Source organism: Berghia stephanieae, chromosome 13, assembly GCF_034508935.2.
Source record: "Berghia stephanieae isolate SIO BIC M18660-M18661 chromosome 13, UCSD_Bste_1.3, whole genome shotgun sequence".
Lineage (NCBI taxonomy): Eukaryota > Metazoa > Mollusca > Gastropoda > Nudibranchia > Aeolidiidae > Berghia > Berghia stephanieae.
This window is the reverse complement of record NC_088372.1, coordinates 36568024-36580523: the sequence shown is the minus strand read 5'-3', so window position 1 is coordinate 36580523 and position 12500 is coordinate 36568024. Positions and strand designations below refer to the sequence as shown.

Genomic DNA, 12500 nt, shown 5'->3' with positions numbered 1-12500 from the left:
AAAAAAAATGGTAATATCGCCTAAAAGGCGTCATGTCCCGTCCTACATGATAAATGTTGCTGTTGACCAGGGACCCCTTGTAAAGCGCTTTGAGCACGTTTAGTCGATATTGCGCTATATAAAAGTTCAATTTAATTCAGGTTTCAATTTCACATTGTTACAGGTTAATGACGACTTGACAGGGTTTATTGATAACGAGAACTACAGAGTTGAGTTGATGTCGTTTACTTTGATTTCTGAAATGCTTTTGACTCGGTTCCTCGTAAACGATTTTTCTCTAAACAAGACCGGCCTATACGTACGAAAAATTCGTAGAAATACGAAATGGTGGCTTCAATTTCAGAACTTCACGAGCATTTCTTAGATATTAAAACTAATCAAAAATGAAAACGGATGCCAGGCAGACTAGATGATTTAAAGGACTTTTGACGTGTTGTTTAACCCGTTGTGATGGTAAAATATTGATGTATGTATTAAGTTAAATATAGTGACTACATTTGTTATCTTCTAAAAACTACGAATTTTTAAATTTTCCAGTAGGTGGAGGTCTGTCTGAGTTAAGATCCTATGGAAGAACGAAGACCTGTCATTTTGTCATCTGTTTGATTACCATATTATAGCACAAGACTGACGGGGAAGGTTGTACATAAGGAAATGGCAAAAAGGGTTGTCATTATTCTAATGACAATATTATACAATTGATTTGGGAGGAACGGCAAGGCCATACGTCAGTCAGTCTCTCTCTCTCTCTCTCTCTCTCTCTCTCTCTCTCTCTCTCTCTCTCTCTCTCTCTCTCTCTCTCTCTCTCTCTCTCTCTCTCTCTCCATGATTTCCCCCCAATGTGTCTTATCCTTCACCAGATAGACATCTGCGAGTCCCTTACACTCTACAACACATGTCATCAATATGATTTCTCCAATTCTTCCATTAGATAATATCACACGTGATTCCGTACGCTGAGAAAACGCCTTTTCTAACATTTAGGCCAGAAAACTTTTAAGATACTCCCTATAATAATAGCCTGATGAAACACTGATAAGAAAGGTTTCCAGTTTTCTGGCAAGGGAGCGACGATTCCTACCCGTGCCACCACGACACACAGGAAGTGACTTTCCAAGTATAGATAGTATGCGCTTGGCTAAGAAGCTCATAACATTGCCATCCGGAAGTATAACGGACCAACACACAAAACTGTGTGTATCCATGAACGTTTATAGTCAGGTTAATACAGCTCAGTGAGCATTACTCATAAACGCGGATGGCAAAAAAACAATAACAAAGACATGAGTGACGTCATCTTCGAACTATCTATACATCGATCCCGATGGACTGAGTATATTCAATAATTTCTAGAAGATTTCCACACAAAAAAGTTGACACATGGTGTTAGTGATGACAGAAAAGTATAAGCTGAATAGGAAGAAAAACGTTTCATTGCTTCTAAATCGATGAATCAATGCACACATTTGGAAGAAAACCTTTTCAATACTTTAAATTAATTTGAGCATTCTTTGTAAATTTGTAAAAAAAAAAAATCATGAAAAAGCGATTCTATAACATCCTCATTAAGTATTAAACATATGGCATTGACATCCGATCCATAATCAATGTTGCTTAACAGATATTCCCTATGATTTGATTGTAATAATAATGTAATTTATTTATATAGCACCTGTCCCATACAATATGGCTCTAGGCGCACAAGGACCGGGTGGAGAACGCTTGCATCGCCTAGTGTCAGCAGGCCCAGAGAGGATTGATTGAGTGAGAGTATAATAATAGGGAATGAGATTAGCGGGAGAGTAGTGTCCCTTGATTGGACGTCACCCATAGTCTGTGACGTCACCGGCGGAAAAGTTATTAGAGAGAGAACGTCATGTTGGTGGTGCGCATGCGTCTCTCGTCCTCGCTGATCTGAAAAAAGGGTGCGCATTAAATGTTTCCTGCTTTGTCTGCCATTGTTTCGTGCAGAATTTTACAGATACGTATTTTCCTTGCAGCAGTTCACTCGAGGTGATGATTGTAAAATATTTATTACCAGATGCAATACACCCATTCGCCAACATTCGTTCATTTGAAGAACACTGAAAAAAAAAATGCATGGAATAGTGTAAATTACAATACAAAACATGCGGGAACTATAAAGACCGGGGGAACTGCAATCTGTAAAATATGATTTTTGATTGCTGAAGATAATTTGTTGTGATGGTTAATATGTCTGTGTGTGTGTGTGTGTGTGTGTGTGTGTGTGTGTGTCTGTGTGTGTTTTGTTGTGTGTGTGTTGTGTGTGTGTTTTGTTGTGTGTGTGTGTGTGTGTGTGTGCGTGTGTGTCTGTGTGTGTTTTGTTGTGTGTGTGTTGTGTGTGTGTGTGTGTGTGTGTGTGCGTGTGTGTCATCATGATCGATGAAATCTGTTCTTTTCTTTTCTTTTTTAACTTAAGAGTTTACTCCATTTCTAATCATCTAATTTCATGCATCTCCTCATTCAACGTGATGCTTCCGATTCATATTTGTTGTTCTCATGTCGATTTGATGTGTCTTTACAGGGTTTTTTGAAGGCCAATTGGTCTATTTAACCCTTAATTGTTATACTATACTATATTATATTATATTATATTATATTTATTATATTATATTATATTATTTATATTATATTATATTATGTTATATTATATTATATCATATTATTATATTATATTATATTATATTATATATATTTATTATATTATATTATATTATATCATATTATATTATTATATTATATCATATTATATTATATTATATTATATTATATTATTTATATTATATAGTTATATTATATTATTATATTATATCATATTATATTATATATATTATTATATTATATTATATATTATATTATATTATATTATATTATATCATATTATATTATATTATATTATATTATTATATTATTATATTATATATATTATATTATATTATATTATTTATATTATTTATTATACTATATTATATTTTATTATATATTATTATATTATATTATATTATATATTATATTATATTATATTATATTATATTATATATATTATATTATATTATATTATATTATATCATATTATATTATATTATGTTATATTATATTATGTTATATTATATTATGTTATATTATATTATATATTATATTATATATATATTATATTATATTATATTATATATTATATTATATTATATTATATTATATTATATCACACAGTCTGGGCTCCTCCCTTATTTATCAACCGTAGACTTCCAAAACTCTTGGGTTTAAGAACTTTTTTTTGAAAAAATGAGGAGTCAATTCAATCGATTGACCTTTGACCTTTTTCGGATAAACTACATTTTAGTTAGTAACGCCATGTGGCCAAAGCGTATCAAGTAAGCAAAAGATTTCTTTCCTTGTAAATAACAAAATGTCAATTAGCCGACCTATCTGAAAAATAAATAACAAAAAAAAAAAAAACAAACAAACAAAAAAAAACGATCTTACATACATTTAAAAAAAATCTTTATAAGCTTATAATGCGCCACAATTACGAAAAGATTTCTTTCCTTGTAAAGAACAAAATGCCAATTAGCCGACCTATCTGAAAAATAAATAATAACAAAAAAAAAAAAACAAAAAAAAAACAAAAAAAAAAAAGACGATCTTACATACATTTAAAACAAAATCTTTATAAGCTTATAATGCGCCATAATTACGGACCCCCGGAAGAGTAGCGTCCCTTGATTGGACGTCACCTTACAGAGAGAACGTCAATTTGGTTTTGAAGTGTCTCAAGCCGCTTTCACCGGAAGCGAGGACGAGAGACGCATGCGCACAACCAACATGACGTTCTCTCTTAATAACTTTTCCGCCGGTGACGTCACAGAATATGTGTGACGTCCAATCAAGGGACGCTACTCTTCCGCTAATCTCATTCGCTATAATTTACAAATGCTTATACAAATGTTGCTTTACACTTGTTGATGAATTGTTGACTCCCGATATCATCTAATAGTGAATAATAGGTTAAAAGGTGGCCTAACTATTTTAGTAGCAGGATGTATAGGCAGAATCTTAAGATAACAGGACGTAAAAGAGCGATGTTTAACCTTAAACGTTTGTAGTCTGATTGATAGAATGAAATTGACGCCACTCAGCTCTTTGTTCTAGTATTTAGACAGCCATTTTGGAGATTAGTTCTGACTAAACTCTATCAATCAGACTATAAACATTAAAGGTTACACACAGTTTTGTGCATTTGTACGTTATATCCAACTGACGGTTTTTGTGAGTATTTTACCTAAATGCATATCAATAAAACACACACATATATATATATATATATATATATATATATATATATATATATATATATATATATATATTACATTACATACATACCAAAATAAAACACATTAACCCCCCCCCCCCCCCCCCCCCCTATCCCACCTACTGCCTCGTTCTAGACTTTTGTCGCCCACCCATCACATAGGTCATACATGCATTATACGTAAATACATTATGCACTTAAATTTGACTTCTACTACAGGAGTGTCGATTGAGCAACAACACGTAGATATGTATGCATGTGAGTCACGAAAAAAAATGTACTATAAACACCGACGCAGTGTATAAATTAAATACACACGACGTATACTTATTTGCAGGTCTGATCACCTAATTTTTAAGGGCTTGTTGTCAAAGAAATAAAAATAAAAAAATTAAATTGAGCTATATATAGCGCAATAACCACTAAATGTGCTCAAAGCGCTTTGCACGGGGTCCTTGGTCAACAGAAACATTTAATATGTAGGACGGGACATGATATTACAATTTTTCGGGCACTGACAACGCTGTTAACGGGCAGGTACTCATTTTACACCTGAGTACGGTGAGAGAATGTGAGTAAAGAGCCTTCTCCAAGACTCAACTATGCGCCGAGCGCGAGGCTCGAACCCTGGACATTCCGATCCGAAAGCGAGTGTCATACCACAAGACCACATAACCGCACATACACTCAAACCAACGCAAACATCTTGTCCATTCCACCAATGCTAAAATAAGCCCATATTATGTACATAATTGTGTTCAACAATCAGACATGCAAATACCTTGATATGAGTATGGGGACTTTCAACACGTCCTAAGTCACATACAGATAGGAAAATGAGGTAACAATCTCAAGCTATCTTTTGGACTCCATAGAATCATCAGAGAGAACATATATCTTGAGTTTTAAAACACACTTAGGCAAAATGACTTTACATTTGGATTGATTTTACGGATTTGGAATTTATGAAACTGATTGAATTATGACCATGCTATTTGATTTGGATTTGGAATTTATCACAACAAATAAAACTGTAAGAAATGAAACTTGGAATCTGGACTTTTATCTGAATGTCTTGATGTTGTACAATCAATTATCATCATCTTTCCTTGAACTCTTTCGTCATGATTAACATCTACAACACAATGCAAAGGAATATCATTACCATCTATCAAAAAGCCACTATACGATCACAGGCCATTTCATATGTGTGCAACTACGACACATTAATACCGTTTTGAGGTAGCTAGTTATATATTCGAGGGTGGGCCGGAAAATATTCCAATGTTCCACATAATTTCAAAGACATTTGACTAAGAACCCTAATATTTGGTATAAAAACTCTCTAACCAATTGGCTTTGATGTGTCAAACATTTCTAAGGTCTATGATATCTCTGCGTGACGTAATCGCTTTTGTCCTATCACGTGGTCAACAACCGACAGAGAGCGTAGAGAGAGAAGGAGGGGAGAGAGAGAGAGAGAGAGAGAGAGAGAGAGAGAGAGAGAGAGAGAGAGAGAGAGAGAGAAAGGAGAGAGAGAGAGAGTGTGTGTGTTTGTTTGTGTGAGACGAGGGAATGCGTGTGTTTGTGGGACATCGTGTATGAGTATGTGTGTGTGTGTGTGTGTGTGTGTGTGTATGAGAGTGTATGTGTGATGGAGTGTAACATGGGAGTACGTGTGTTTGTTAGAGAGCATGTCGTATGAGAATGTGATAGTGTGTGTGTGTGTGTGTGTGTGTGTGTGTTATAAAGTGTATGTATTGGTGTGATTGGCATGTGTGTGTGAAAGATTGTATATGTGTGTATGTGTGTGAGAGAGAGAGAGATAGCGTATATTATGTGTGTGTATGGGTGTGAGTGAGAGAGAGTGTGTATGTGTGTGTGAGTGAAAGAGTACGTGTATGTGACTGTATGTATGTGTGTGTGGGAGAGAGATAAGAGTGTATGTGTATGTGTGTGATAGAATATGTGTGCGTGTGTGTATGAGTGTATGTGATTGTATGGATGTATGTATGTATGTATGTATGTATGTATGTATGTATGTATGTATGTATGTATGTATGTATGTATGTATGTATGTATGTGTGTGTGTGGGTGTGTGACAAGGGAGTGTTATGAGGACAAGGTCAATACAGAGTAAACAAGAGACTGAAATAAGAATAATAGCAATCATCTCCATAAAGCCCAAAAACATGACATTACCGATTATGTCCCCTTGAATCAATAAGGGTTAAATCAATTCAACAATACAACCAGGTGACACTATTGTAGCCATGGTTATTGAATGAAAAGGCGGTATGAGTTCATTTATTTGCTTATTGGTGTGAGCGGGAGAGGATAGGAGGATGAGGAGGAAGAAGAGTAAGAGAAGGAGGAAGAGGATGAGGAGGGAGAGGAGGTGGCGGTGAAAGAGGAGAATTAGGAAGAAGAAGAGAGGGGGGAGGGAGAGAGGGGGAGAGGGGGTGGCGGTGAAAGGAGGAGGAAGAAGAAGAGGAGGAAGAGGAGGAGAAGTAGGAAGGAGAGGGGAGGGAGAGGAGGGAAGAGGAGAATGAGAAGGAAGGGAAAGGAGGACGAGGAGGTAGAGGAGAAAGAAGAAGAAAATGAAGAGGAGGAGGATGAAGAAAGAGAAGAAGAGAAAGGAGGAGGAGGAGGAGGAGGAGGAGGAAAAAACGAAAGAGGAGGAGGAAAAAGCGGGAAAAGAGAGGGAGGAAGAGGGAAAGGAGGAGAGAGTAGAAGGTGGATAGAAAATAGAAACTGGGGAGGGCTGATGGTGGTATAAAGGGGGAGGGAGGAGAGAAGAAACATTAGCAGGATAAGCAACAACAAACAAAAAAGAGAATGAACTAGGAAGAAAAAGAGGGAGGTGAAGGGGTTGAGGAAGGGAGGGGAACGGCGGGGAAGATGAAATAAGAAGAAAGCGGATGTAAAGAGAAGAGGCATTTAAGAAAGAGGGTGCATTGGGGAGGGGGGGGGGGGGGGCTGTGAAGAATCGAGTGGAAGAAGAAAATATGTATAATAGAATTCACCGGTAGCCCATCGCCATAAAACGGGTCTATACGACCCTATGGAGCCCATAAAACATCGGACTTCTTACGGACATTAAGTGACAATTAAATGAAAGATATACAGTATAATATAGATATGTATATTATTTACATCCGATACTTTATACATGTTTTATTCGTTCGTTCTCCGTGAGTTTTGCGTTGCGCTTGTAACACCGAGGTCATTTCTTAGTGATACAGTTAAAAGGTAGAAATTTAATATGTAGTAAAAAGACAGCACAAAGTGTGTCGGCGCATACGAGAACTCAAGAAAAAAAAAATCCGTCTACGAAGTGGGGCGGGGAGGGGGGGGTTGTTGGTTTTTAAAAAAATTATTGACTTTTATATAGTGCCTAACCCCGTGTCTTAACAAGCTAAAAGCACTCAACAGTAACTTAACATCATACAACATAAAACAAAGTAATATACAGTGTTCTTCCTTTTTCTTCTTCAAGTACCAAGTCTGTGCCAGACATCGGTGATCATGGTACGCCATTCATCTCTCTGATCAGATAACTTCAGAAAACTAATATTACTGACTCTTCTCTTTCTTTGTCACCCAGCTGTTCAAACTATTCAAATATGTTTTTCTTGGTCTACCTTTCCTCTTTTTACCTTCTATCTTTCCTGTGAGAGCAAGATGTTCAATACATTTATGCCGATTGAGGTGCAATAAAAATTGCATATTTGTCTTTTTCTTATTGTACGAATTAGTAACCTTTTAGTTTCAGCTTGCTCTAATACTTCTTCATTAGTTTTTTTTTCTGTCCATGAGATTCTTAACATCCTTCTAAGGAACCTCATTTCTGCTGCCTCCAGTTTCTTTACAGTGTTACATATTAAAAAGTTTTGGTGTGTTTGTTTTTAAAAAAAATAATTCTGCATCATTTACTGGCTCTGACATGTCTTAGAAGGGAGTTTCAGATAAGGGGTGTCGAACACCTAAACCCGTGGGGCCTTTTACTAATACAAGACACTGAAAATCATAGGTTTCTGGTTGGGACGCAGCATTTAAGCATTTTACAATAAGGAATGAGATTAGCGTCCCTTGATTGGACGTCATCCATAGTCTGTGACGTCACCGGCGGAAAAGTTATTAGAGAGAGAACGTCATGTTGGTTGTGCGCATGCGTCTCTCGTCCTCGCTCCCTATTGTTAACAAAGCCCGACAGGGTGTCCTTCAGAACCGTTAGGCCCCTCGAGCCCTCGATACATTTTCGAGGAAAAGCCTACAGCAGAACCGGGTAAATTCTATTTAGTTGAAAACGTTGAGTCACCGAGTGATAAAAATAAGGTAGCGAAATTTTATTATCTATAGACTATATATTTTAATGTTTATTGCTTATGAGAATTTAACGGCTCATGTAACACTTTTTGACTATAATATATTATGCACTCAGTCAGACAGTCTGTATACTGTAATACCCTTCCACAAATTATCACGTACTTCCAATATTGTAGCACCCTTCATCCGCCCCCCCCCCCCCTCACCTCTCTCTCTTTCTCTCTCTCTCTCTCTCTCTCTCTCTCTCTCTCTCTCTCTCTCTTCTCTCTCTCTCTCTCTCTCTCTCCTATCTCTCTCTCTCTCTCTCTCTCTCTCTCTCTCTCTCTCTCTCTCTCTCTCTCTCTCTCTCTCTCTCTCTCTCTCTCTCTCTCTCTCTCTTTCAATGACCTATAGCAGTAAAGCACTTGCCTCATAATCATAAGTATACGTGTTTTTTTTTTCTGATCCAATCCCCCACCCCCCACATCACCTACTCTGTCAATCTAGCAGCAATATGGTGGTTGACTGTTAAATCTAGTGAAAAATTCTTTGCTAATAATAAGTAGACTACCGTCCTATCACAAGGATGACAAACAATCGCGATACGGCAGACCTTTAAACGCCGTAGAAACCGCGGAAAAAGTAATTTTGAGATTGAACTTGCCGACAGGCTGTACCAAATACTTTCTCCTGGAACCCGAAGCGTCCCGTGTTAGGTATTTTGTTCTTTTTCGAAGTTGTTATATATTCAATGTTACCTTCCACAGATTCTAATATTAGCTTAGTATTAACTTTTTAACTGATAAACCCAACCCCCAGTTTGCTCACTTGGACAACATTGGTGATTCCTGTTGACATCAGACATCCTGTTTGATGAATCATCTATATTCCTTCATGGAATGCCTAGCGATCTAATGGTGCCGATGTGAAAGGGTGTAATATTTTTCTTTCTTTTATCCACATTAACTCCGACTTGATGGGCATTACAGCTATGGAGACTTTTTGTTGTTGTTGTTTCTTTCTTTTGGTTGTTGTTGTTTTTATTTTTTTTAATATCTGTTTTTATTTTCCCAGACGGAATGGCCTATTTTCCCATTGTTTTGATTGTCTGTAGAGGTTTTATGGCGCTTGTGACGTAATTAAAACAGGCCGATTCAGCACCAATAAAAAGGAAGGAGATTGAGGAAAGTTGTAGATATGGAGTAAAAAGCACCGAAGATAAGGGAAGACAAAAGGTGGAATAAAAGATTCCACGGCCACGAACAATAAATAGCCTAACAGCTCTGGAAAAAAAGGATGACGTAGATCAGAATTCAATCTTTACAGGGTTGCCAAGTCAAGAGGCAAAAATTTACTGAACTATTGACGGACACCTTTCTGAATGCATAATTCAGTAAAAAGACATGTATTTACTTTTACATTTCCCCGTTTAACAGGTAATTTGAAGATATTATACTGAAGGTTTATAACAGACTGAATTCCGTAAATATACGGAAAATTGACAAACTTGATCTTTAGCATCAGATGCACCGCGACGTAATACGAATGTTTTGAGTCGTTGGGTCACCTTTAATCCTCCCCGATTCAACTAAGTATTGGTATACACTAACTGTTTTAAAATCGCATACCGATCGTTGTGGAATGAAAAATAACAACAACTTAATTTTCACGCTCTGGTTCAAACTTGCACACCAGATGGAAACCGTGGGTCACATATAATGTAAATTGTCCCCACGAAAATATAAAAAAAGGGATTACTTACCTTTATTGAATATCCATTGCGTTGTTTCCTTGGGCTAGGCTACTCTACTACTAGTACTACTCCGATTGTACAGCGATCAACTAACTAGACGGCGATCAAAGATAACTGAAATAAAAATATCAAATGAATGAACGAATGAATGAATGAACAACAGTCGAGTTAGAGGCAAGCTCTGTATGTCGTTATCTTGACGTGGGGGGTTCTACTACGGAGAAATACACTTTCTTTCTTTGATCCGCATGAACCCGGAGGTTTTGGTGTTCTTTTGTGATAATCACAAAGATATTGTAATGTTATAGCACTCGTGCAGGCGAAAGTTACCTAGTCTAGTTATTTATGCTGCCATAATATGGAGAAGAAGAAAAAAATAATTTGAAAATTTTGGCGAGAAAACTCGTCCTTCAAATAATATCGATCAGTTAACTGCCGTACTCTGGAAAGACGCGTATTTGTGACCCATCGTCTCAAAACGGTATTATGTCGGGATGAACAAGATGCTGAAAGGTCAATTTTAAGCTTAACTGGTCAAGAAAACGAAATTTCGGTTCTCAGCATTTTAAAATTCTATATTTTTTTCTTCAATATTCCATACATGGACTCAACACAAGTCTGATGTTTTTGGTCATAGATTCTATTTTCAGCAATTTGATCATCCCGACTTAATACCACTTTGAGGCGGCGGGTCGCGTTTCAATATTTGGCCAGAAAACTCGTCCTTCAAATATCGATCGATTCAAAAGACCCTCATCTTGGACAAAACTCTCAGTCATTTAAATCGATCGATAATTGAAGAATGATGTTCCTGGCCGGCCAACGGTTTAAATACGTGTCTTTCCAGAGTACGGCAGTGAACTGGTTAAAATGACCCTCATCTTGACAAAAACTATCAAACCTGGGACTCCGCAGAGTAAGACAGTCATGGGGAAAAGGCCCGTGACAAATTAGAATGTTATAATATAATTTGAATCATTTTGATGTTTGCCGCATTCCGTTAACTCACAGCTTCACACTATCCTGTCCACACAAAAGATTTTTTTCTAAATCATGTGACACTGACACTAAACAAGACGACCACCACCAAAAGAAAGTTAACACCGTGATATCGTCGTTACTATTAATACCGACGTGTACATATATGCAGGTCTAACATCCGAACCCACCTAAGGCATAAGGGCCTAGTTTAACATTGTTGTAATGGAAAATATTTTGCGTCATGTTTTGTGATTTCCATTACAACAATGAGCCCATAAGGAATTGGGTTATCAGACCTGCAAATAAGTGCACGTCGATTAATACGTAATTATCTAATTACGTATATTGAACACAACTGACTTCTCTCTCTTTTGATGATCGTCGCCATAATGTAAAATGTGTATCCTCAAGAAAGATTCAAGCAAATTAATGAGTTAACGACGAGGACAAACAATTTTCTCGAAAAATACTTGTGACCTGGCATTGAGACTAAAATGGTCTTCAGAAATAGTTAAATAGATAAATGTTAAATAAGTTCTTAGGATTCGCCTGTATGTGTATCACCGCTAACATGATCTTAGGGTGAGTAAGTTTATTTAACACTTACTTCCTGGCCTGGCTAAAATTATAGGAAAAATACAGTAATGTCATCCGCATCCAAGAACACTCACTATAATGAATAAGTACCGGAATGAAATTTAAACAAATAATTTTCAAAGTAGATCGCACATTGAAAACTAATGTGAACCAATCATTATGAATGTGTCAAAAAACAAATCGGGTGGTCTGACACTGACACTGCAGGAAAAGGAACACAGCGACCACGTTGTCTGTCACGGTCACGAATCGCGAATCCTCCCTACTTTCACAACAATAATACTAATACACACATACACACACATACACACACACACCTTTGTTTCGCCGATCTCCTACACACTTAATTGACACTGGAATTCTATCGGCTGCTTCTCAACCAATCCTCCCGGCTTGGAGTATATAATTTATATAAAAACAAAACAAGAAGAGATAGAACTTGTACTGTAATAGAATAACGAAAATGAACGCGTGTTTTTTGTTTTTTGTTGTTTTGTTTTTTGTTTTTTTGCCGTGCGCCTAACGTCTGAA

General features: G+C 36.7%; 1 protein-coding gene across 3 annotated transcripts in view; it reads right to left on the bottom strand.

Moving 5' to 3' along the window:
- LOC144959015 (electrogenic sodium bicarbonate cotransporter 1-like) overlaps nt 1–12500 on the bottom strand; it is a 178961-nt gene that overhangs the window by 166409 nt on the left and 52 nt on the right. The window contains exons 1-2 of one of the 3 annotated variants that reach the window (XM_078891348.1): nt 11980–12500; nt 10401–10739 (exon numbers count right to left, since the gene is read on the bottom strand). The exon at nt 11980–12500 is cut by the window's right edge and continues 52 nt beyond it. The gene's annotated coding sequence lies outside the window, so the exon portion shown is untranslated. The remainder of the gene's footprint in view (nt 1–10400; nt 10740–11979) is intronic. The other 2 variants (XM_078891347.1, XM_078891345.1) reach the window with 2 other exon arrangements.